This window comes from Bufo gargarizans, chromosome 5, assembly GCF_014858855.1.
Source record: "Bufo gargarizans isolate SCDJY-AF-19 chromosome 5, ASM1485885v1, whole genome shotgun sequence".
NCBI lineage: Eukaryota > Metazoa > Chordata > Amphibia > Anura > Bufonidae > Bufo > Bufo gargarizans.
This window is the reverse complement of record NC_058084.1, coordinates 333751496-333774344: the sequence shown is the minus strand read 5'-3', so window position 1 is coordinate 333774344 and position 22849 is coordinate 333751496. Positions and strand designations below refer to the sequence as shown.

General features: G+C 45.9%; 1 protein-coding gene across 3 annotated transcripts in view; it reads left to right on the top strand.

The window, feature by feature from the left end:
* ATXN1 (ataxin 1) overlaps positions 1 to 22849 on the top strand; it is a 305384-nt gene that overhangs the window by 112697 nt on the left and 169838 nt on the right. For all 3 annotated transcript variants that reach the window (XM_044295737.1, XM_044295735.1, XM_044295736.1), the window contains exon 3: positions 22515 to 22582. The gene's annotated coding sequence lies outside the window, so the exon portion shown is untranslated. The remainder of the gene's footprint in view (positions 1 to 22514; positions 22583 to 22849) is intronic.

Here is a 22849-nt window from a genome sequence, read left to right as displayed (position 1 = left end):
ATAGCAGAGAATCAGGCTTCACGTCACCCACCACTGCAACAGTCCATTGTCATAAATTTAGGCCCAGCACTAGTGTTGAGCGGCATGTCCCATATTCGAATTCGTGAAATTTTGTGAATATTCAAAAGAATATTCGTAAAATATTCGCGATTATTCAAATTCGTTATTATTTCGCATATGCGATAATTCGAATTTTCGCATCGCATAATACATATGCTATGCAAAATTCACATGTGCGCTAATGAAATCGCCTTACGAAGATTCGCAACTCAATTCAATCACTAATGTATGAATGCAATGCCCTTTGCCTCTGTTCTGGGACAAGTGTAGATATTCGCATGTGCGCTAATAAAATCGCCTTACGAAGATTCGCACCTCAATCACTTTCTAGGGAATGTGAGACTTTTGGGAATCAATCGAGATACAGTGGGGGGTGATGACAGTAGTTGACAGAGTACAGATCAATGTAATCTGTAAGGTGGAAAGTAAAATAAAAAATACGAATATTCGTAAATCGAATTTTACGAAGTTCTACGTATTCGCGAATATGGTGCTATACTATATGAATGCACAGGCCTTTGCCTCTCTGTTCTGGGGACAAGTGTAGATATTTGCATTTGCGTTAATAAAATCGCCTTACGAAGATTCGCAGCTCAATTCAATCACTAATGTATGAATGCAAAGCCCTTTGCCTCTGTTCTGGGACAAGTGTAGATATTCGCATGTGCGCTAATAAAATCGCCTTACGAAGATTCGCAACTCAATTCACTAATGTATGAATGCAAAGCCCTTTGCCTCTGTTCTGGGACGTGCCGATATTCGCATGTGCGCTAATAAAATCGCCTTACGAAGATTCGCGCCTCAATCACTTTCTAGGCAATGTGAGTAAGATCTGAGCTGTTGGACCTTTGGGAAACAATCAATTATATGTGTACTGTAATTTTGTGGGGGGGGGGGAAAAAACAAAAAACGAATATTCGTTTTTACGAATATATAGCACTATATTCGAAATATTCGCGAAATCGCGAAGTTGCGATATTCGCGAAAAAAATTTGCTTTTCGAATATTCGCGCTCAACACTACCCAGCACCCAGGCAGAGGAGAGAGGTCCCGTAACAGACAATCTGGCTTCATGTCAGCAGAGAATCAGTCTGCATGTCATAGCAGAGAATGAGGCTTCACGTCAGCCACCACTGCAACAGTCCATTGGCATATATTTAGGCCCAGCACCCAGGCAGAGGAGGGAGGTCCCGTAACAGAGAATCTGTCTTCATGTCAGCAGAGAATTAGTCTGCATGTCATAGCAGAGAATGAGGCTTCACGTCAGCCACCACTGCAACAGTCCATTGGCATATATTTAGGCCCAGCACCCAGGCAGAGGAGGGAGGTCCCGTAACAGAGAATCTGTCTTCATGTCAGCAGAGAATTAGTCTGCATGTCATAGCAGAGAATGAGGCTTCACGTCAGCCACCACTGCAACAGTCCATTGGCATATATTTAGGCCCAGCACACACACAGGCAGAGGAGAGAGGTCCCGTAACAGAGAATCTGGCTTCATGTCAGCAGAGAATCAGTCTGCATGTCATAGCAGAGAATGAGGCTTCACGTCAGCCACCACTGCAACAGTCCATTGGCATATATTTAGGCCCAGCACACACAGGCAGAGGAGAGAGGTCCCGTAACAGAGAATCTGTCTTCATGTCAGCAGAGAATTAGTCTGCATGTCATAGCAGAGAATGAGGCTTCACGTCAGCCACCACTGCAACAGTCCATTGGCATATATTTAGGCCCAGCACACACACAGGCAGAGGAGAGAGGTCCCGTAACAGAGAATCTGGCTTCATGTCAGCAGAGAATCAGTCTGCATGTCATAGCAGAGAATGAGGCTTCACGTCAGCCACCACTGCAACAGTCCATTGGCATATATTTAGGCCCAGCACACACACAGGCAGAGGAGAGAGGTCCCGTAACAGAGAATCTGGCTTCATGTCAGCAGAGAATCAGTCTGCATGTCATAGCAGAGAATGAGGCTTCACGTCAGCCACCACTGCAACAGTCCATTGGCATATATTTAGGCCCAGCACACACACAGGCAGAGGAGAGAGGTCCCGTAACAGAGGATCTGGCTTCATGTCAGCAGAGAATCAGTCTGCATGTCATAGCAGAGAATCAGGCTTCACGTCAGCCACCACTGCAACAGTCCATTGTCATAAATTTAGGCCCAGCACCCAGGCAGAGGAGAGAGGTCCCGTAACAGAGAATCTGGCTTCATGTCAGCAGAGAATCAGTCTTCATATCATAGCAGAGAATCAGGCTTCACGTCACCCACCACTGCAAGCAGTCCATTGTCATAATTTAGGCCCTAGCACCCAGGCAGAGGAGAAGGTCCCGTAACAGACAATCTGGCTTCATGTCAGCAGAGAATCAGTCTGCATGTCATAGCAGAGAATCAGGCTTCACGTCAGCCACCACTGCAACAGTCCATTGGCATATATTTAGGCCTAGCACACAGGCAGAGGAGAGAGGTCCCGTAACAGACAATCTGGCTTCATGTCAGCAGAGAATCAGTCTGCATGTCATAGCAGAGAATGAGGCTTCACGTCACCCACCACTGCAACAGTCCATTGGCATATATTTAGGCCTAGCACACAGGCAGAGCAGAGAGGTCCCGTAACAGACAATCTGGCTTCATGATCAGCAGAGAATCAGTCTGCATGTCATAGCAGAGAATGAGGCTTCACGTCACCCACCACTGCAACAGTCCATTGGCATATATTTAGGCCTAGCACACAGGCAGAGCAGAGAGGTCCCGTAACAGACAATCTGGCTTCATGTCAGCAGAGAATCAGTCTGCATGTCATAGCAGAGAATCAGGCTTCACGTCAGCCACCACTGCAACAGTCCATTGTCATAAATTTAGGCCCAGCACCCAGGCAGAGGAGAGAGGTCCCGTAACAGACAATCTGGCTTCATGTCAGCAGAGAATTAGTCTGCATGTCATAGCAGAGAATCAGGCTTCATGTCAGCCACCACTGCAACAGTCCATTGGCATATATTTAGGCCTAGCACACAGGCAGAGGAGAGGTTCATTAAACTTTGGGTAGCCTCGCAATATAATGGTAAAATGAAAATAAAAATAGGATTGAATGAGGAAGTGCCCTGGAGTCCAATAATATATGGTTATGGGGAGGTAGTTAATGTCTAATCTGGACAAGGGACGGACAGGTCCTGTGGGATCCATGCCTGGTTCATTTTTATGAACGTCAGCTTGTCCACATTGGCTGTAGACAGGCGGCTGCGTTTGTCTGTAATGACGCCCCCTGCCGTGCTGAATACACGTTCAGACAAAACGCTGGCTGCCGGGCAGGCCAGCACCTCCAAGGCATAAAAGGCTAGCTCTGGCCACGTGGACAATTTAGAGACCCAGAAGTTGAATGGGGCCGAACCATCAGTCAGTACGTGGAGGGGTGTGCACACGTACTGTTCCACCATGTTAGTGAAATGTTGCCTCCTGCTAACACGTTGCGTATCAGGTGGTGGTGCAGTTAGCTGTGGCGTGTTGACAAAAGTTTTCCACATCTCTGCCATGCTAACCCTGCCCTCAGAGGAGCTGGCCGTGACACAGCTGCCTTGGCGACCTCTTGCTCCTCCTCTGCCTTGGCCTTGGGCTTCCACTTGTTCCCCTGTGACATTTGGGAATGCTCTCAGTAGCGCGTCTACCAACGTGCGCTTGTACTCGCGCATCTTCCTATCACGCTCCAGTGCAGGAAGTAAGGTGGGCACATTGTCTTTGTAGCGTGGATCCAGCAGGGTGGCAACCCAGTAGTCCGCACAGGTTAAAATGTGGGCAACTCTGCTGTCGTTGCGCAGGCACTGCAGCATGTAGTCGCTCATGTGTGCCAGGCTGCCCAGGGATAAGGACAAGCTGTCCTCTGTGGGAGGCGTATCGTCATCGTCCTGCCTTTCCCCCCAGCCACGCACCAGTGATGGACCCGAGCTGCGTTGGGTGCCACCCCGCTGTGACCATGCTTCATCCTCATCCTCCTCCACCTCCTCCTCATCCTCGTCCTCCTCGTCCTCCAGTAGTGGGCCCTGGCTGGCCACATTTGTACCTGGCCTCTGCTGTTGCCAAAAACCTCCCTCTGAGTCACTTCGAAGAGACTGGCCTGAAAGTGCTAAAAATGACCCCTCTTCCTCCTCCTCCTCCTCCTCCTCCTGGGCCACCTCCTCTTCCATCATCGCCCTAAGTGTTTTCTCAAGGAGACATAGAAGTGGTATTGTAACGCTGATAACGGTGTCATCGCCACTGGCCATGTTGGTGGAGTACTCGAAACAGCGCAACAGGGCACACAGGTCTCGCATGGAGGCCCAGTCATTGGTGGTGAAGTGGTGCTGTTCTGTAGTGCGACTGACCCGTGCGTGCTGCAGCTGAAACTCCACTATGGCCTGCTGCTGCTCGCACAGTCTGTCCAGCATGTGCAAGGTGGAGTTCCACCTGGTGGGCACGTCGCATATGAGGCGGTGAGCGGGAAGGCCGAAGTTACGCTGTAGCGCAGACAGGCGAGCAGCAGCAGGATGTGAACGCCGGAAGCGCGAACAGACGGCCCGCACTTTATGCAGCAGCTCTGACATGTCGGGGTAGTTGTGAATGAACTTCTGCACCACCAAATTCAGCACATGCGCCAAGCAAGGGATGTGCGTCAAATTGGCTAGTCCCAGAGCTGCAACGAGATTTCGCCCATTATCACACACCACCAGGCCGGGCTTGAGGCTCACCGGCAGCAACCACTCGTCGGTCTGTTGTTCAATACCCCGCCACAACTCCTGTGCGGTGTGGGGCCTGTCCCCCAAACATATGAGTTTCAGAATGGCCTGCTGACGTTTACCCCGGGCTGTGCTGAAGTTGGTGGTGAAGGTGTGTGGCTGACTGGATGAGCAGGTGGAAGAAGAGGAGGAGGAAGCCGAGAAGGAGGAGGTGGCAACAGGAGGCAAAGAATGTTGCCCTGCGATCCTTGGCGGCGGAAGGACGTGCGCCAAACAGCTCTCCGCCTGGGGCCCAGCTGCCACTACATTTACCCAGTGTGCAGTTAGGGAGATATAGCGTCCCTGGCCGTGCTTACTGGTCCACGTATCTGTGGTTAGGTGGACCTTGCCACAGATGGCGTTGCGCAGTGCACACTTGATTTTATCGGATACTTGGTTGTGCAGGGAAGGCACGGCTCTCTTGGAGAAGTAGTGCCGGCTGGGAACAACATACTGTGGGACAGCAAGCGACATGAGCTGTTTGAAGCTGTCTGTGTCCACCAGCCTAAATGACAGCATTTCATAGGCCAGTAGTTTAGAAATGCTGGCATTCAGGGCCAGGGATCGAGGGTGGCTAGGTGGGAATTTACGCTTTCTATCAAATGTTTGTGAGATGGAGAGCTGAACGCTGGCGTGTGACATGGTTGAGACGCTTGGTGACGGAGGTGGTGGTGGTGGTGTTGGTGGTACATCCCCTGTTTGCTGGGCGGCAGGTGCCAACGTTCCTCCAGAGGCGGAGGAAGAGGCCGAGGCGGCAGCAGCAGAATAGGCCGAGGCGGCAGCAGCAGAAGAGGTAGCAGGGGGAGCCTGAGTGACTTCCTTGGTTTTAAGGTGTTTACTCCACTGCAGTTCATGCTTTGCATGCAGGTGCCTGGTCATGCAGGTTGTGCTCAGGTTCAGAACGTTAATGCCTCGCTTCAGGCTCTGATGGCACAGCGTGCAAACCACTCGGGTCTTGTCGTCAGCACATTGTTTGAAGAAGTGCCATGCCAGGGAACTCCTTGAAGCTGCCTTTGGGGTGCTCGGTCCCAGATGGCGGCGGTCAGTAGCAGGCGGAGTCTCTTGGCGGCGGGTGTTCTGCTTTTGCCCACTGCTCCCTCTTTTGCTACGCTGTTGGCTCGGTCTCACCACTGCCTCTTCCTCCGAACTGTGAAAGTCAGTGGCACGACCTTCATTCCATGTGGGGTCTAGGACCTCATCGTCCCCTGCATCGTCTTCCACCCAGTCTTGATCCCTGACCTCCTGTTCAGTCTGCACACTGCAGAAAGACGCAGCAGTTGGCACCTGTGTTTCGTCATCATCAGAGACATGCTGAGGTGGTATTCCCATGTCCTCATCATCAGGAAACATAAGTGGTTGTGCGTCAGTGCATTCTATGTCTTTCACCGCTGGGGAAGGGCTAGGTGGATGCCCTTGGGAAACCCTGCCAGCGGAGTCTTCAAACAGCATAAGAGACTGCTGCATAACTTGAGGCTGAGACAGTTTCCCTGGTATGCATGGGGGTGATGTGACAGACTGATGGGGTTGGTTTTCAGGCGCCATCTGTGCGCTTTCTGCAGAAGACTGGGTGGGAGATAATGTGAACGTGCTGGATCCACTGTCGGCCACCCAATTGACTAATGCCTGTACCTGCTCAGGCCTTACCATCCTTAGAACGGCATTGGGCCCCACCATATATCGCTGTAAATTCTGGCGGCTACTGGGACCTGAGGTAGTTGGTACACTAGGACGTGTGGATGTGGCAGAACGGCCACGTCCTCTCCCAGCACCAGAGGGTCCACTAACACCACCACGACCATGTCCACGTCCGCGTCCCTTACTAGATGTTTTTCTCATTGTTATGGTTCACCACAACAACAAATATATTATTTGGCCCAATGTATTGTATTCAAATTCAGCGGGATATAAATTTGAGGCCTAGTATTTAGGCGCTGGGTGACCGGTATGGATTTAGTGACAGAATTAGACTTGGAAATGCACAGAAGCGTGTGTGTGAAGTTATTCTGAATGACCCAATGTGCACCTTGAATATTATATACCCTTTTTGGGATAGATTTCAAATAGCTCTGATATAGCAGGAACCACTAAATTATGAAATTGCTAAATTGGGAATTGTACTTCAACCCAGAACAAAAAATGTGCTTTGACGGGCACTAAATAACTTTCCCAGCTACAACAGGACAGCGGTAACGAGAGATTTAGAGGGATTTAAATTTGAGGCCTAGTATTTAGGCGCTGGGTGACAGGTATGGGTTTAGTGACAGAATTAGACTTGGAAATACACAGTAGCGGGTGTGTGTGAAGTTATTCTGAATGACCCAATGTGCACCTTCAATATTATATACCCTTTTAGGGATAGATTCAAATAGCTCTGATATAGCAGGAACCACTAAATTATGAAATTGCTAAATTGGGAATTGTACTTCAACCCAGAACAAAAAATGTGCTTTGACGGACACTAAATATCTTGCCCAGCAACAACAGTACAGCGGTAACGAGAGATTTAGAGGGATTTAAATTTGAGGCCTAGTATTTAGGCGCTGGGTGACAGGTATGGGTTTAGTGACAGAATTAGACTTGGAAATACACAGTAGCGGGTGTGTGTGAAGTTATTCTGAATGACCCAATGTGCACCTTCAATATTATATACCCTTTTAGGGATAGATTTCCAAATAGCTCTGATATAGCAGGAACCACTAAATTATGAAATTGCTAAATTGGGAATTGTACTTCAACCCAGAACAAAAAATGTGCTTTGACGGACACTAAATATCTTGCCCAGCAACAACAGTACAGCGGTAACGAGAGATTTAGAGGGATTTAAATTTGAGGCCTAGTATTTAGGCGCTGGGTGACAGGTATGGGTTTAGTGACAGAATTAGACTTGGAAATACACAGTAGCGGGTGTGTGTGAAGTTATTCTGAATGACCCAATGTGCACCTTCAATATTATATACCCTTTTAGGGATAGATTCCAAATAGCTCTGATATAGCAGGAACCACTAAATTATGAAATTGCTAAATTGGGAATTGTACTTCAACCCAGAACAAAAAATGTGCTTTGACGGACACTAAATATCTTGCCCAGCAACAACAGTACAGCGGTAACGAGAGATTTAGAGGGATTTAAATTTGAGGCCTAGTATTTAGGCGCTGGGTGACAGGTATGGGTTTAGTGACAGAATTAGACTTGGAAATACACAGTAGCGGGTGTGTGTGAAGTTATTCTGAATGACCCAATGTGCACCTTCAATATTATATACCCTTTTTGGGATAGATTTCAAATAGCTCTGATATAGCAGGAACCACTAAATTATGAAATTGCTAAATTGGGAATTGTATTTCAACCCAGAACAAGAAATGTGCTTGAACGGACACTAAATAACTCGCCCAGCTACAGCACTAGGGACAGATTTAGCTGGATATAAATTTGAGGCCTAGTATTTAGGCGCTGGGTGACCGGTATGGATTTAGTGACAGAATTAGACTGGGATATGGCCAAAAAATAAACAGACTATTGCTGGTTAAATGCACTTGGTGTGACAGCTTCACCCTGATGTAGGCTTTAGCCAAAAAACAACCACACCATTGAGGGTTAAATGCACTTGGTGACAGGCGCAGCTTGCCCCTGATTTTGTATATGGCCAAAAAATGAACAGACTATTGCTGGTTAAATGCACTTGGTGTGACAGCTTCACCCTGATGTAGGCTTTAGCCAAAAAACAACCACACCATTGAGGGTTAAATGCACTTGGTGACAGGCGCAGCTTGCCCCTGATTTTGTATATGGCCAAAAAATGAACAGACTATTGCTGGTTAAATGCACTTGGTGTGACAGCTTCACCCTGATGTAGGCTTTAGCCAAAAAACAACCACACCATTGAGGGTTAAATGCACTTGGTGACAGGCGCAGCTTGCCCCTGATTTTGTATATGGCCAAAAAATGAACAGACTATTGCTGGTTAAATGCACTTGGTGTGACAGCTTCACCCTGATGTAGGCTTTAGCCAAAAAACAACCACACCATTGAGGGTTAAATGCACTTGGTCGCAGCTTGTGCTGGCGCACCACAAGACACAAAATGGCCGCCGATCACCCCAGAAAAATGAGACTGACAAACGGTCTGTGCAGCCTAAAAACAGTGAGCAATTGAGGATCAGCAGCTCAATGATCCACAGCTGCAGATCGATCAGTTAATCAAGTCCTTTGGAGGAGTTAATCTGCCTAATCTCGCCCTACTGTCGCAGCCGCAACCTCTCCCTACGCTAATCAGAGCAGAGTGACGGGCGGCGCTATGTGACTCCAGCTTAAATAGAGGCTGGGTCACATGGTGCTCTGGCCAATCACAGCCATGCCAATAGTAGGCATGGCTGTGATGGCCTCTTGGGGCAAGTAGTATGACGCTTGTTGATTGGCTGCTTTGCAGCCTTTCAAAAAGCGCCAAGAAAGCGTCACAAAAGCGCGAAGAAAGCGACGAACACCGAACCCGAACCCGGACTTTTACGAAAATGTCCGGGTTCGGGTCCGTGTCACGGACACCCCAAAATTCGGTACGAACCCGAACTATACAGTTCGAGTTCGCTCATCCCTAGTTATCACATAATAATGCATCTTTCTCTACTTATCAGCCTCTTCTTCTTCTCCCACCTGCCTCCTCCATTGATCATTCATCCTCATTTCACTGCTAAAACTTATCTTGAGAGGCAGAGACAAGAAGTATGCTTAGCTTTAGTAAGGAATCAGGTTATAGCTGCTTTCCATGAAAGTCTACACAAAAGGGGTAGGAGGAGGAGGGAGTAGCTGCAGAGAGAAAGAGAGACACAGACACACACAGACCCTTGCTTGCTCTTGTGTTTTTCTCACCCTGGACATAGCAACACTGCTCAATACTTCTCTATCATGTTCTCCGTGCTGCTGCAGCTTCTTAGTGTATGTAAGAAAGAGATAAGAATGTGTGATCTCTTCTTCTCTGTATACAGTTTATGGGAAACATCATTGCAGATAGTCCATGTCTACTCTGCAGCTAAGTTCAGCAGCATACCACAGAGATAGACATGCTGATTCGGATGGTGTGTTCCTCATACGCTACAATTACAATTAAATTACTAAAAATACTTAAAGGAGTTGTCTGTGTTCAGATCTGAACCCGGAAATACACATATTTCCACACAGAGGCAGTCCCCCTAATATGAGCATCGGAGCATTTCATGCTGTGTACCTGGTTAAGGGGAGTGCTATTAATTTTAACTCATATTTACAGTTTTCCTTCTTTACTGTTCATCCCCATCTAAACATGTGCTCCATGGACAATGCTACTAAGTGTGCGTCCTGTGCAATGTATGCATGCCTTGAAGACCCATTCGAAGGTGAATACATTTTCACTATATGCAAGCATGTTGCATATTTGGAAGCCCAGATCTTGGATCTAAATAGGCAGCTTGAAATACTTAGGGGCATTGTAAAGCTGGAGAGAGGCTTAGACATCACTGTGCAGGCACTGACTGGGGTCAGTCAAATGGAGGTGGGAGGAGGAGCGCAAGATCAGGACTATCAGGTCAGCAGTTGGGTTAATGTAGGAAGATTGGGTAGAGGGAAAAGTGCCAGGGAGGCTAGTCCTGAGCTGGAACGCCCTAGTAATTATGCCTATTTGGCTGATATTAGGGATGAAAGCCCAGGGCCAGCAACACTGCAGCATGTCATTTCTCCTAGCAACCAGGAGGATAACCGCTGCAGAAAGGATGGGAAAAGGAGTGCAGCAAAGGTCAGACAGATGCTGGTAGTAGGGGACTCTATTATTAGGAGGAGAGGCAGGGTCATCTGTTGCCGAGACCGTGGATACCGAACAGTGTGTTGTCTTCTGGATGCTCCGGTTCGGCATATTGCGGATCGGATTGACAGATTGCTGGGTGGGGCTGGGAAAGACCCGGCAGTCATGGTACACATTGGCACCAATGACAAAGTCAGGGAGAGATGTAAAGTCCTTAAAAATTATTTTAGGAACTAGGAGAGAAGCTCAAGTCCAGGACCTCCAAGGTAGTGTTTTCAGAAATACTACCAGTGCCATGAGCATCACCAGAGAGACAACGGGAGCTTAGGGAGTTAAATAAGTGGCTCAGAAGCTGGTGCAGGAAGGAAGGGTTTGGGTTCCTGGAGAACTGGTCCGACTTCTCGGTTACAGACTCTACAGTAGGGATGAACTGCACCTTAATGGGGAGGGTGCAACTGCCCTGGGGGAAAAAATAGTTAGATGGCTGGAGAAGCTTTTAAACTAGAATCTGGGGGAAGGTGGGGGGTCATACTAATAAGGGGGTAGATAGGGCGTGGGATATAGGAGGGGACAGTGGGGATTTAGTGGGGGCTGGGGTTAGTGAGAAAAGTAGTGAGAAGACTGGGCAGAACTGTACACCAATGAAAAATAGAACTGCTGGTAACAAGAACCTGTTACATACAAACATCAACCGAGGTAACCCAAAAATCCCTGGTTATTCACTTTACAGGTAATAGTAATTTAAAATGTATTTTCACAAATACCAGAAGTCTAGCTAGCAAAATGGGGGAGCTGGAGGCTATGGTACTAGAAGAACACATAGATGTAGTTGGTGTGGCTGAGAGATGGTTGGAATCTTCGCATGACTGGGCTGTAAATATTGAGGGTTTTACACAACCTCTGCTACAACTTTTATTTTAAATTTGTGCAGCCTAAATATCTGTGACATTTAGCGCAATTGTTTGGTCACTGGTGACAGCGACATTACCTGCGCTACATCTCCTGTATAACGTTTGCGCATTCTAAATATCAGTGACATTAATTCAGTGTCATTTTTTATTAGCCGCTGGTAACAGCGACATTACTTGTGCTAGACCTCCTGTATAATGTTTGTGCATCCTAAATATCAGTGACATTCATTCTGTGTAATTTTTGATTACGAGCCCTACTTCCATCAGGGTTTCCGCCACCACCTACCTTAGTGGCTGCAACGCCCTTCTCCTCCTCCGCCTCCTCCTCCACCTCTGAATTATCATCTTGCAGCACCAGTCAGCCATCAGTCAGTAGCTGGAAGCAGTGTAGCACTGCAGTGGGGAAGCGGCAACAGGCCTACTGAAACTGATCTGCTTAGGTGACAAACAGCACACTGCCGCAGAGCTGTGGCAGGGGAATAAGGGACCAGACTGAGCTGTGGCTCTTGCCACTCAACCTACAACCAGGCATGGTTGTGTCTGATAATTTCCGTAACTTGGTGGCGGCTTTGGAGCTTGGCAAGCTCACACACATACCATGCCTAGCCAACATGTTCAACCTAGTGGTTTAGCGGTTTCTCAAAACCTACCCCAATTTGCCTGAGCTACTGGTGAAGGTAGGCCATTTGTGTGCCCATTTCCGCAAGTCATCGCCAGCTTCCGTCGGTCTGGCAACGCTGCAGCAGTGCTTGCAATTGCCAGGTCACCGACTGTTGTGCGACGTGAGCACGTGCTTGAACTCCACGTTCCACATGTTAGCCAGGCTTTGTGAGCAGCAGAGGGAATACCAGCTGCAACATGGTCGTCGCCTTTCCAGTCAGCTTCCGCTCTTCACAAGCGACTAGTGGGCATGGATGTCTGACCTCTGTGAGGTTTTACGCAACTTTGAGGAATCAACACAATTGGTGAGTGACGATAACGCTATTATCAGCGTAATCATCCCACTTCTGTGTCTACTCAAATGCTCGCTGCTCACAATTAAGGTGGACACTTTGCATGTGGAAGAGGTTGAAATGGGGGAAGACAGTACACAGGGTGATAGCCAGACCACCCTCAGTTCGTCTTCTCAGCGCGAATTGGATGAGGAGGAGGAGGAGCAGGAGACGGTTGCCTCCGCTACAAAGGGTAGTACCCATGGAAGTGTAATTCCATCTGTTCAGTGTGGATGGGTAGAAGAGGAGGAAGAGGATGAGGAGATTGAGAGTCATCCTCCTGATGACGACAGCGAAGTCTTGTCTGTTGGGACTCTGGCACACATGGCTGACTTTATGTTAGGCTGCCTTTCCCGTAATCCTTGCGTTGTACGCATTTTGGCCAACACTGATTACTGGTTGTTCACCCTTCTTGACCCCCACTATAATGAGAACTTCTCAGCTCTCATTCCTGTGGTGGAGAGGACGAGCAAAATGGTGCAATACCAGAAGGTCCTTGTGGAAAATTTGCTCCAAACATTTCCATCTGACAATTCTGGCTGCAGAGTCCGTAGTTCCTTGTCCAACCGAGGAGGGGATACGAGGGGAACACACAGCAGTTCCAACAGAGGCAGGGCAACACTCTCCAAGGCCTGGGACAGTTTTATGACAACCCGCCAGTAACCCTCAACCTGATGCGCGGCCTAGTGTCACAAGGAGGGAAACATTTTGGAAGATGGTGAAGGAGTACGAAGCAGATCGTGTCAGCATCCTCAGTGATCCCTCTGTGCCTTACAACTATTTGGTGTCCAAGCTGGACATGTGGCACAAACTGGCGCTCTACGCCTTGGAGGTGCTGGCCTGCTCCACCGCCAGCGTTTTGTCAGAGCGGGTATTTAGTGCTGCTGGGGGCATAATAACTGATAAGCGCATCTGCCTGTCAACTGAAAATGTTGACAGGTTGACTCTTATAAAAATGAACAAAGCCTGGAGTGCCCCTGACTTCTTTACTTCACCAGAGGAAAGCGGCTGAATATAAAGGCACTCTAAATGTGGCTTTTAGGGTGTATTGAATACACTGTATTCCCATGCACCCCTTCCACCACTTAAAAGGGTATATGGTTCAATCTCCCTTTTCTCGTCCTCCTCCTCCATCATATCAACATGCTTATTAGGCTGCCCTCGCTCCTAATGTTTTAGAGGGTCAGCTCAGCAGCAGGCCCTCACCCATAATGTTTAAGAGGGTCACCAGCAGGCCCTCACCCATAATGTTTTTGAGGGTCACCAGCAGGCCCTGGCCCATAATGTTTTTGAGGGTCACCAGCAGGCCCTTACCCATAATGTTTTATAAGATCACCAGAAGGTGCTCGCCCATAATATTTTTGAGGGTCACCAGCAGGCCCTCGCACCATAATGTTTTTGAGGGTCACCAGCATCCCCTCGCCCCTAATGTTTTAGATGGTCAGATCAGCAGCAGGCACTCGCCCCTAATGTTTTAGAGGGTCAGCTCAGCAGCAGACCCTCACCCCTAATGTTTTAGATGGTCAGATCAGCAGCAGGCCCTCGCCCCTAATGTTTTAGATGGTCAGATCAGCAGGCTCCTGCTCCAATAGTTTTTGAGGGTCACCATCAGGCCATCTCATAATTTTTGAAGGGTGTGTAGGATGTCCTCTTTTATGTGTAATAAAGGGTGTATTGTAGTGCCGGTTCCTTGTAATTTTTGGCAGCCCTTTCACTCTATATACACAGGAAAGAATTTTTCCTAACAATTTTTCCTCTAAAATCGATTTTATCTTTGGTTTTGTGCCTATTATTGTCAGTCTGTAGAAGTGGCGTACTACTCGGACAACATTGTTCCCAGCAGCCATCTGGGAGTCCAAGATGCATCCAGACATCCTCCCCATGCTGTTCCCGAACCATTTTAGTGGTGTTTCCATTAATTTCTGACCATTTTCTGTAAACCAGACACCCTCCCCTCTTCAGAGCAGGGGTTGTCTGGTTTAATGCTCTGGTTCTCCCATTGACTTCCATTGTGCTCGGGTGCTCTGTAGAGCACCCGAGCATCCCGAGGTGTTCTACTCGAGCACCCGAGCACTTTGGCGCTCAATCAACACTAATAGTTTGTAATTGGATTGAAAACTGGCTGAAGGATCATAGATTGAATAACAGCAAACAGTGTCAATTAGCTGCTTCTAAAGCCACCAGGATATTGTTATGCGTTAAGCGAGGCATAGACTTGCGAGGCAGGGATGTAATATTACCAGTTTACAAAGCGTTGGTGCGGCCTCATCTGGAGTATGCAGTTCAGTTCTGGGCACCAGTCCATAAAAAGGACGCTCTGTAGCTGGAAATAGTATAGAGCAGAGTGACTAAACTGATAAGGGACATGGAGGGTCTTAGTTATGAAGAAAGATTAAAATAATTTAATTTATTTAGTCTTAAGAAGAGACGTCTAAGGGGGGACATGATTAACCTATACAAATATATAAATGGGCCATACAAAAAATACATTGAAAAACTGTTCCATGTAAAACGCCCTCAAAAGACAAAGGGGCACTGCATCCGACTGGAGATGAAAAAGTTCAGTCTCCAGAAGCGTCAAAGCTTCTTTACTGTAAGAACTGTGAATCTGTGGAATAGACTTTCTTAGGATGTTGTCACAGCAGTAGTGATGAGCGGCAGTGGCAATATTCGAATTTGCGATACTTTTAAAATATTCGTCATAAATTCACGAATTCGAGAATTTTCAATAATTTTCTTGATTGCGAAAGTCGGCAATGTAATATGCGCTTATTGCGCACACAAAACAGGCGTGGGTCACTTTTGCTAAATTTTTCAAGCAGCTAGAAGTTTCTCCTGCTCTCCCCTCCCTCCTACTGAGAGAAAACTAAGGAGAAAACTGCCAATCATCAGTATGTAGGCAGAGAGAGAGAGAGAACAAGCTCATGAATGGCCATGACTCTTCACACACAGCCATAACTCTTTCCCAGACCCAGGCTGGGATGATTATATAGCAAGTTCCCAGTAATTGTAGCTCATTAGTGACACTTCGCTGAAATCAGCTCATATGTGACTACTTTATGCTACCCTCAGTGAGGACAGCATAAAGTTTATGACAGGTTTAAAGTGCTAACGTGCACTGTTTATACACAAAACCGTAGTCAAACTATACGGAAGTTATTATGCCTTTGGATATTTTTAGATTTTTTGAACCCCTTTCTCATTCATATGTTCCTCGGTAATAAGTTTTGATACATGAAGCTGTATTTGTTGTGTAGTCTGTAGCTGTTTTAGTTTGCAGGTTTGAACTCAAGTAAATATCATGTTACACTACAATATACTCAAATAACATTTTATTACATTGTTGCTGTATTTTTGCATGCATTACCTTATTTTTCCTGTACAAAGTGTGGCAATATCCGAGTGTCCTCACTTCCTCTTTTTTGACTGACACTCTTTTTAAAATCAAGTGCTGCCTGTGTCACGTCACAAATTGGAAGTCGTAGCTATGTCACCTACGGATTAGCACTTACACCTCTGGTTGAACAGCTGTAGCTGAGGTAAGTTGAATGGATGAGTTCCTTCTCACTTTAAAGTCAGCTTTTGCATACAGTCATTTCTGTATGAGATTTGAACCTGAAAGGATTAATATTCAGTGACAAAGTGTTCACAGGCATCTGATTTTAGATGAAACCATTTCATTATTTTTTCAAAAATATCTTTTGTTCTTTACAAAACAGCCATATAAAAAGTCCATACTTAGATACAAATGTATGACCAAATTATTGAACATTAGATAGATACCACAGTGCCCCATAAACAGAGAAGGTAGCAGAGGAGCCATTCTGGTCTTTATGGTTGGCCAAAGCACTTAGCCTACAGGACAGCTCATGCCTGATCATCATTCTGGCAGATGTGCCATATGAATTTGCCTCCTCATTGGTGCATTTCATCAAGCATATGAGGGCCACTTGTAGTTCCTGGGCCCCCTGGTAGGCATCACTGGTATTGTCATGCTTCGGTGTGGAAGGGAAACACCACATCGAACATAAGAGGGAAGGGGGGAACAGGGAATCAGGCCTGAGAACTAGGGAAGGAAGATGGACACCTCCTAGTAAAAACCCTAACCAAAATCCTGACGGACTACCAGTATGAATAGACCCAGAGGTACAGTACAGACCAAAAGTTTGGACACACCTTCTCATTCAAAGAGTTTTCTTTATTTTCATTACTATGAAAATTGTAGATTCACACTGAAGGCATCAAAACTATGAATTAACACATGTGGAATTATATACATAACAAAAAAGTGTGAAACAACTGAAAATATGTCATATTCTAGGTTCTTCAAAGTAGCCACCTTTTGCTTTGATTACTGCTTTGCACACGCTTGGCATTCTCTTGATGAGCTTCAAGAGGTAGTCACCTGAAATGGTTTTCGCTTCACAGGTGTGCCCTGTCAGGTTTAATAAGTGGGATTTCTTGCCTTATAAATGGGGTTGGGACCATCAGTTGCGTTGTAGAGAAGTCAGGTGGATACACAGCTGATAGTCCTACTGAATAGACTGTTAGAATTTGTATTATGGCAAGAAAAAAGCAGCTAAGTAAAGAAAAACAAGTGGCCATCATTATTTTAAGAAATGAAGGTCAGTCAGTCCGAAAAATTGGGAAAACTTTGAAAGTGTCCCCAAATGCAGTCTCAAAAACCATCAAGCGCTACAAAGAAACTGGCTCACATGCGGACTGCCCCAGGAAAGGAAGACCAAGAGTCACCTCTGCTGCAGAGGATAAGTTCATCCGAGTCAACAGCCTCAGAAATTGCAGGTTAACAGCAGCTCAGATTAGAGACCAGGTCAATGCCACACAGAGTTCTAGCAGCAGACACATCTCTAGAACAACTGTTAAGAGGAGACCGTGTGAGTCAGGCCTTCATGGTAGAATATCTGCTAGGAAACCACTGCTAAGGACAGGCAACAAGCAGAAGAGACTTGTTTGGGCTAAAGAACACAAGGAATGGACATTAGACCAGTGGAAATCTGTGCTTTGGTCTGATGAGTCCAAATTTGAGATCTTTTCCACCAACTGTGTCTTTGTGCAACGCAGAAAAGGTGAACGGATGGACTCTACATGCCTGATTCCCACCGTGAAGCATGGAAGAGGAGGTGTGATGGTGTGGGGGTGTTTTGCTGGTGACACTGTTGGGGATTTATTCAAAATTGAAGGCATACTAAACCAGCATGGCTACCACAGCATCTTGCAGCGGCATGCTATTCCATCCGGTTTGCGTTTAGTTGGACCATCATTTATTTTTCAACAGGACAATGACCCTAAACACACCTCCAGGCTGTGTAAGGGCTATTTGACCATGAAGGAGAGTGATGGGGTGCTGCGCCAGATGACCTGGCCTCCACAGTCACCGGACCTGAACCCTATCGAGATGGTTTGGGGTGAGCTGGACCGCAGAGTGAAGGCAAAAGGGCCAACAAGTGCTAAGCATCTCTGGGAACTCCTTCAAGACTGTTGGAAGACCATTTCAGGTGACTACCTCTTGAAGCTCATCAAGAGAATGCCAAGAGTGTGATAATCAGTAATCAAAGCAAAAGGTGGCTACTTTGAAAAACCTAGAATATGACATATTTTCAGTTGTTTCATACTTTTTTGATAAGTATATAATTCCACATGTGTTAATTCATAGTTTTGATGCCTTCAGTGTAAATCTACAATTTTCATAGTCATGAAAATAAAGAAAACTCTTTGAATGAGAAGGTGTGTCCAAACTTTTGGTCTGTACTGTAGGTGTGTTCATACACAGGAATACCCAGAGTCCTATCTAGCCCTATTGGACCCTGGTACTAATGGCAGAGGCGAGACTACCTGTTCCTCCAAAAGGAAGGATGAATAGGAATCTCCTTCAAGCCTAATACAAACAATAGGGAAATGCAACACACAGAACCCAAACAAAATACAAAAAGGGAAAGGAAAGACTTAACTTCAAAGGAGCAATGGAAGCACCAGGAACTCCGCCGAGATCCACACACCATCTATCCACAACTGAAACTGAAGCTATAAACCACACAACATTGCGGGAGAAGCAACAATAAATAAGGAAGGTTAAATGACCACATTAGCAACACCTGGAGGCAGGGGTGTAGCCAATACCAGAAACAACACAGATGCCTATTGATCCACAAGGAAAACCTGTCAGATCAAACCACATGTTGCCAGTCTCACCGATCTCCTGCCACCTGTCGTGGGAACGTCCGTGACAGGCATAAAATATATACCATTGGGTGTTCTTCCTTTTGAGGTTACAATGCTAACTTGAAAGGTCTTACAGACACGCTTCAATGGTTGATTTGCACAGCATTACCCAGAATGCATAGCTTTGTTTTGTGGTGAGGTTGGTGTAGGAGGTCTGTCTAGGATGCATATATTTCTCATCAATGTGAAGGTTAACATTTGTTAGTCATAGACCTTACAGTGGTTTATATGAAACCCAATAGAACAGTGTGAAGATAACTTAGTACTATAAACATGTTACCTGAAACTTTATCTACTTGCATTTCATCCTACATACAACCAGTATGCATTCTGTACTGTTCTTGTAGCTTATATTTTCATTTAGCATACCTCCAGGGGGGCTTGGTTTGTGTGTCTGTGTGTATTTGTGTTGTAGGGGCAGTACGTGCTACAGGAGAAGATACTTAACCTGGGAGTTTCCCGCAAAAGTGAAATGTTCTATGCTTGGGACTGCAAAGTTCATTTCTCTAATGGGTCTAATGTGTAGCTCCATTGTGAAACCCCTTTAAAGAAAACTTGCTGCATAGAAAATGCTGTTGTATAGAATAGTAATAGACTTCTGTGGACACCTAGTGTACCACTTTATGCCTCGGATTTTGTACTAATTCCACATGAGCTGGACATTAAAAAAAAATTGCTGCATGCTTCATTGAATTCTTTATTAAAGGGGTTATCCCATGATTAATGTAAAAAATGAAAACCAGACATCATATAGTACATGACAATCTCTTTCTAACAAAGCTAGAATAAGCCTGTACCTCACATGGATCCAGAGATCTCCACATTCATAGCTCTGCTAGATTCAAGCTGGCAGCTTAAGGGGAGTGTCTTTTCTGCTGCAGCTAGGGGGGCGTGTCCATGCTCTCCCTATCACAGCTCAGGAGGCAGCACAAGGCTAAAAGCCTGAGCATGTGCGGCCATCTCAGTGAGCAGGACAAAGAAATAAGAAACAAAAGCTATACAGATACATTTTATTAAATAACTCAGTGGCTATGCTACATTTTTAAATACATGCAATTACAAAAGAATTCAGATCCAGGTGCTGGTTTGAAAACTGTAGAATATTTTTTTGTGGGACAACCCCTTTAAGGAGATACTTTCTCTGAAAGCATCACTTTTAAAGAAAAATATCTCTGACATTTGGCACTGCACATACGGCAGGCACATACAGAGTCTGTGTCTTGTGTATGGGCCTGCAAGGTGGAATGTCACTTTAAGGAGAACAGCAATACCTGGAGACATTTACATTAATGGGGCAATATGAGCGCTGCCTGACAGCTATACTGTGGGAGTTTGATTTTTATGGTTACACAGATAGCTGCATCTATTACAGTAATTGCATTCTGTGCTTACAAACAGGAGGTGTTTGTTGTTTAGTCGAAGTATAACATTTTAGCTACTCCGAAATGACTGATGTCAGTGGCCCTGCATCTTTCCATACATCGGGGCTCAGATGTCTTCGCAACAGAAAGTTATAAGTGAAGTTAGTCACCAGGATAAATAAATGCTATCAAACCATCACCACCGTTAGTGATTTGCCTATATGGATTTGGATGTTTTCATCTAGGGGAATTTACTAATCTCCTATAAAAGGTTGAGTTTTAGGGCAAAATCTGCTACTTTTCTCCCTTTTCCGCCGCTTTTGTAAGCAAAAAACTGCCAGATATTTCACCTAAAATCAACGCAAGTTCCTTACTGGTGGAGATTTCATTTTCTGGTACACTGACCTTCCAAAGTTGCACTGCACCCAGCGCAACCAGTCTTAACAAATTCCTCCCATTATGTTTGCGCTTTCCATCTGATGCATAAGGGCAAATTCACATCAACACCAGTCATTTCCATTGTTCTGCTTTTATTTTTCTAGGAGCAGAACAATGAAAATAATGGAAGAGACAGATCTGGCCAAAGGGATGGCATGGGCTGCAGCCATGGACCCACCCCTGTGGACTCACCCCTTTTTACACTGGCAGAGGTGATCAGGGTCTGCTTAAAACCCAGCAGCTCTGCTCTGCTCCCCAAGTCCACTACAGGATGTGGCATAGCCACTACCTCTGTTCACTGATAGAGCTAATTGAGTGCTGTGCACCCAAGGAGAAGTTAGGGTGCACAGCACCAGCGTTTCTGTCTTCTCTTCAGGATCCCTGGCTGTCAGTGACAGTTAGATTTCAGCAGCAGGAGCTTTAATCCAACGCTGTGCAAGTACAGTGCTCCATCAAGTACTGTACATGTATAGCACTTGGCCATTGTGGAGTTAATACGTTTTTTTTTTTACTGTGGAGGCCTTAATAAAGCATGCACAGCATGCCTATGGGAATTTTACTACTACTTCTCTGAGTAGTACTAGTAAAATTCTCATGGGTCTGCTGTGCAGACACCACTTAAGGCCACACAGTAATAATGCTCCATTATGAAGCTAGTTACGATCCCATTTTAGGCCCCATGTGGCCCACGTCCCCTGTCCACTGGTGCCCCCACCCCCAGCCCCCAAACAAAAAATAATAATTACCTTGCTTCAGGGCCTCTATGCTTACCGAGCAGTGCTCAGAAAATGAGAACTGAGTGCTACTGTTGGCTGCGGTTCTGCAGGTTGCTTCCCTTGAGGAGATGCGGCCAACGATAGAACCAGGCAAGCGCTCTGATGACTTGTTAGAGCAGGCACTCCCGACTCTCTCATAGGCTCTCTCCCCAGTCCAAATCAGATCCTTAAAATTAACCAGACCCCAGTCCAGTCTGTTAAAGTTAATTACAACCCCAGACCAGACCCATAATTTAATCAGACCCCAGACCAGACAAACAAGGAATAATATATGCTCTCTACTTGCAGGACCCACCACACACAATGCCCTAACTCTGGCTAGAATTAGGACCTTGTGTACCAGGTCCTGGCAGTAGATCTGTCCTGATACACTTCTCTCCTCCAGTGCATCTATGATTGCAGGTCTACAGGGTCTGGCATCCTCAGACTAGATTTGTACTAATACAGACATATCAGGAGAGATGACCGGTTCTTCTTTAAAGTGGCATAGTACTTTCAAAAAACTTTTGATATGTTGTAGGGACATATCAAAGGCTTAGAGCGCTCAGCCTTCCACTGATCTCTAGAATAAGTGGAGAGAAGCTCATGCATTTGCACTCTATCTCCTCGTTACATGAGATGGGCGTAAGACGGGTCCATAGACTCTCTATTGAGTCCATGTCACTTCCTGTCATGCAGCGAGGAGAGAAAGCATGATATGCATGCGCTTCTCTCCCCTCGTTCCAAAGATCAGTGGAGTCTCAGCGCTAAGATCCCCACAGATCTAAACTGTTGATATGTCCTCCTCCCTACAACATATCAAAAATCTGTTCAAAAACTGTGCCACCTTAAGTAATTTTATGTTTTCAGTCAAATTATATATACTTATTTGTCTTACTTACCTAGGCTCTGACACAGCAAACTTGACCTGAATTCTGGCTATTGTCAATGAAGTATTTCTACTACATATGTACAGGAAGACACCTACTTACTACAACATGACAACAACACTGGACAGACTGCATGACTGAATGCAGAACTAAGTAGGATGTTTGTTCTTGTTTTCAGACATCATGATCATTTTTCCACTCACAACAAGAGTCCCTCAGAATCTCATTGTGTGAGTCTAGTAGGATGTTTTAGCCCCTTGTGCCTTACATTTAAGCACAACTGTACTTTTCAAAGCTTGATCTGTATAATTTGTATGCTCAAGCCACTAAAGCCAAGGTTTATTTCATGTTTTACAGTCTTGTGACAGTGGTAGACAAGCCTCGTAAATTACTTATTCCCAGTGATGCCAAGAATACAGAGACTGGTAAGTGTGATTTGAATATTTGCATGTGCATTTTTTGTTGCCAACTGATCTGACCATGCTTTAGGCGGAGGGAAGGAATGGAGGAGGGAAGGAATGGATGGAAGGGAAGACACATGTAAAATCCAAGAAAGCAGTCTACATTCCTACACGTTATAGTCACTGGCTGCTATCTGGAGGTTTTGTTTCAGCAGTAGTATTTTTATTGGAATTACATTTTTGTGAATTTAAGAGACATAGACCTACCCTGTAATGATAGACACCCCACCT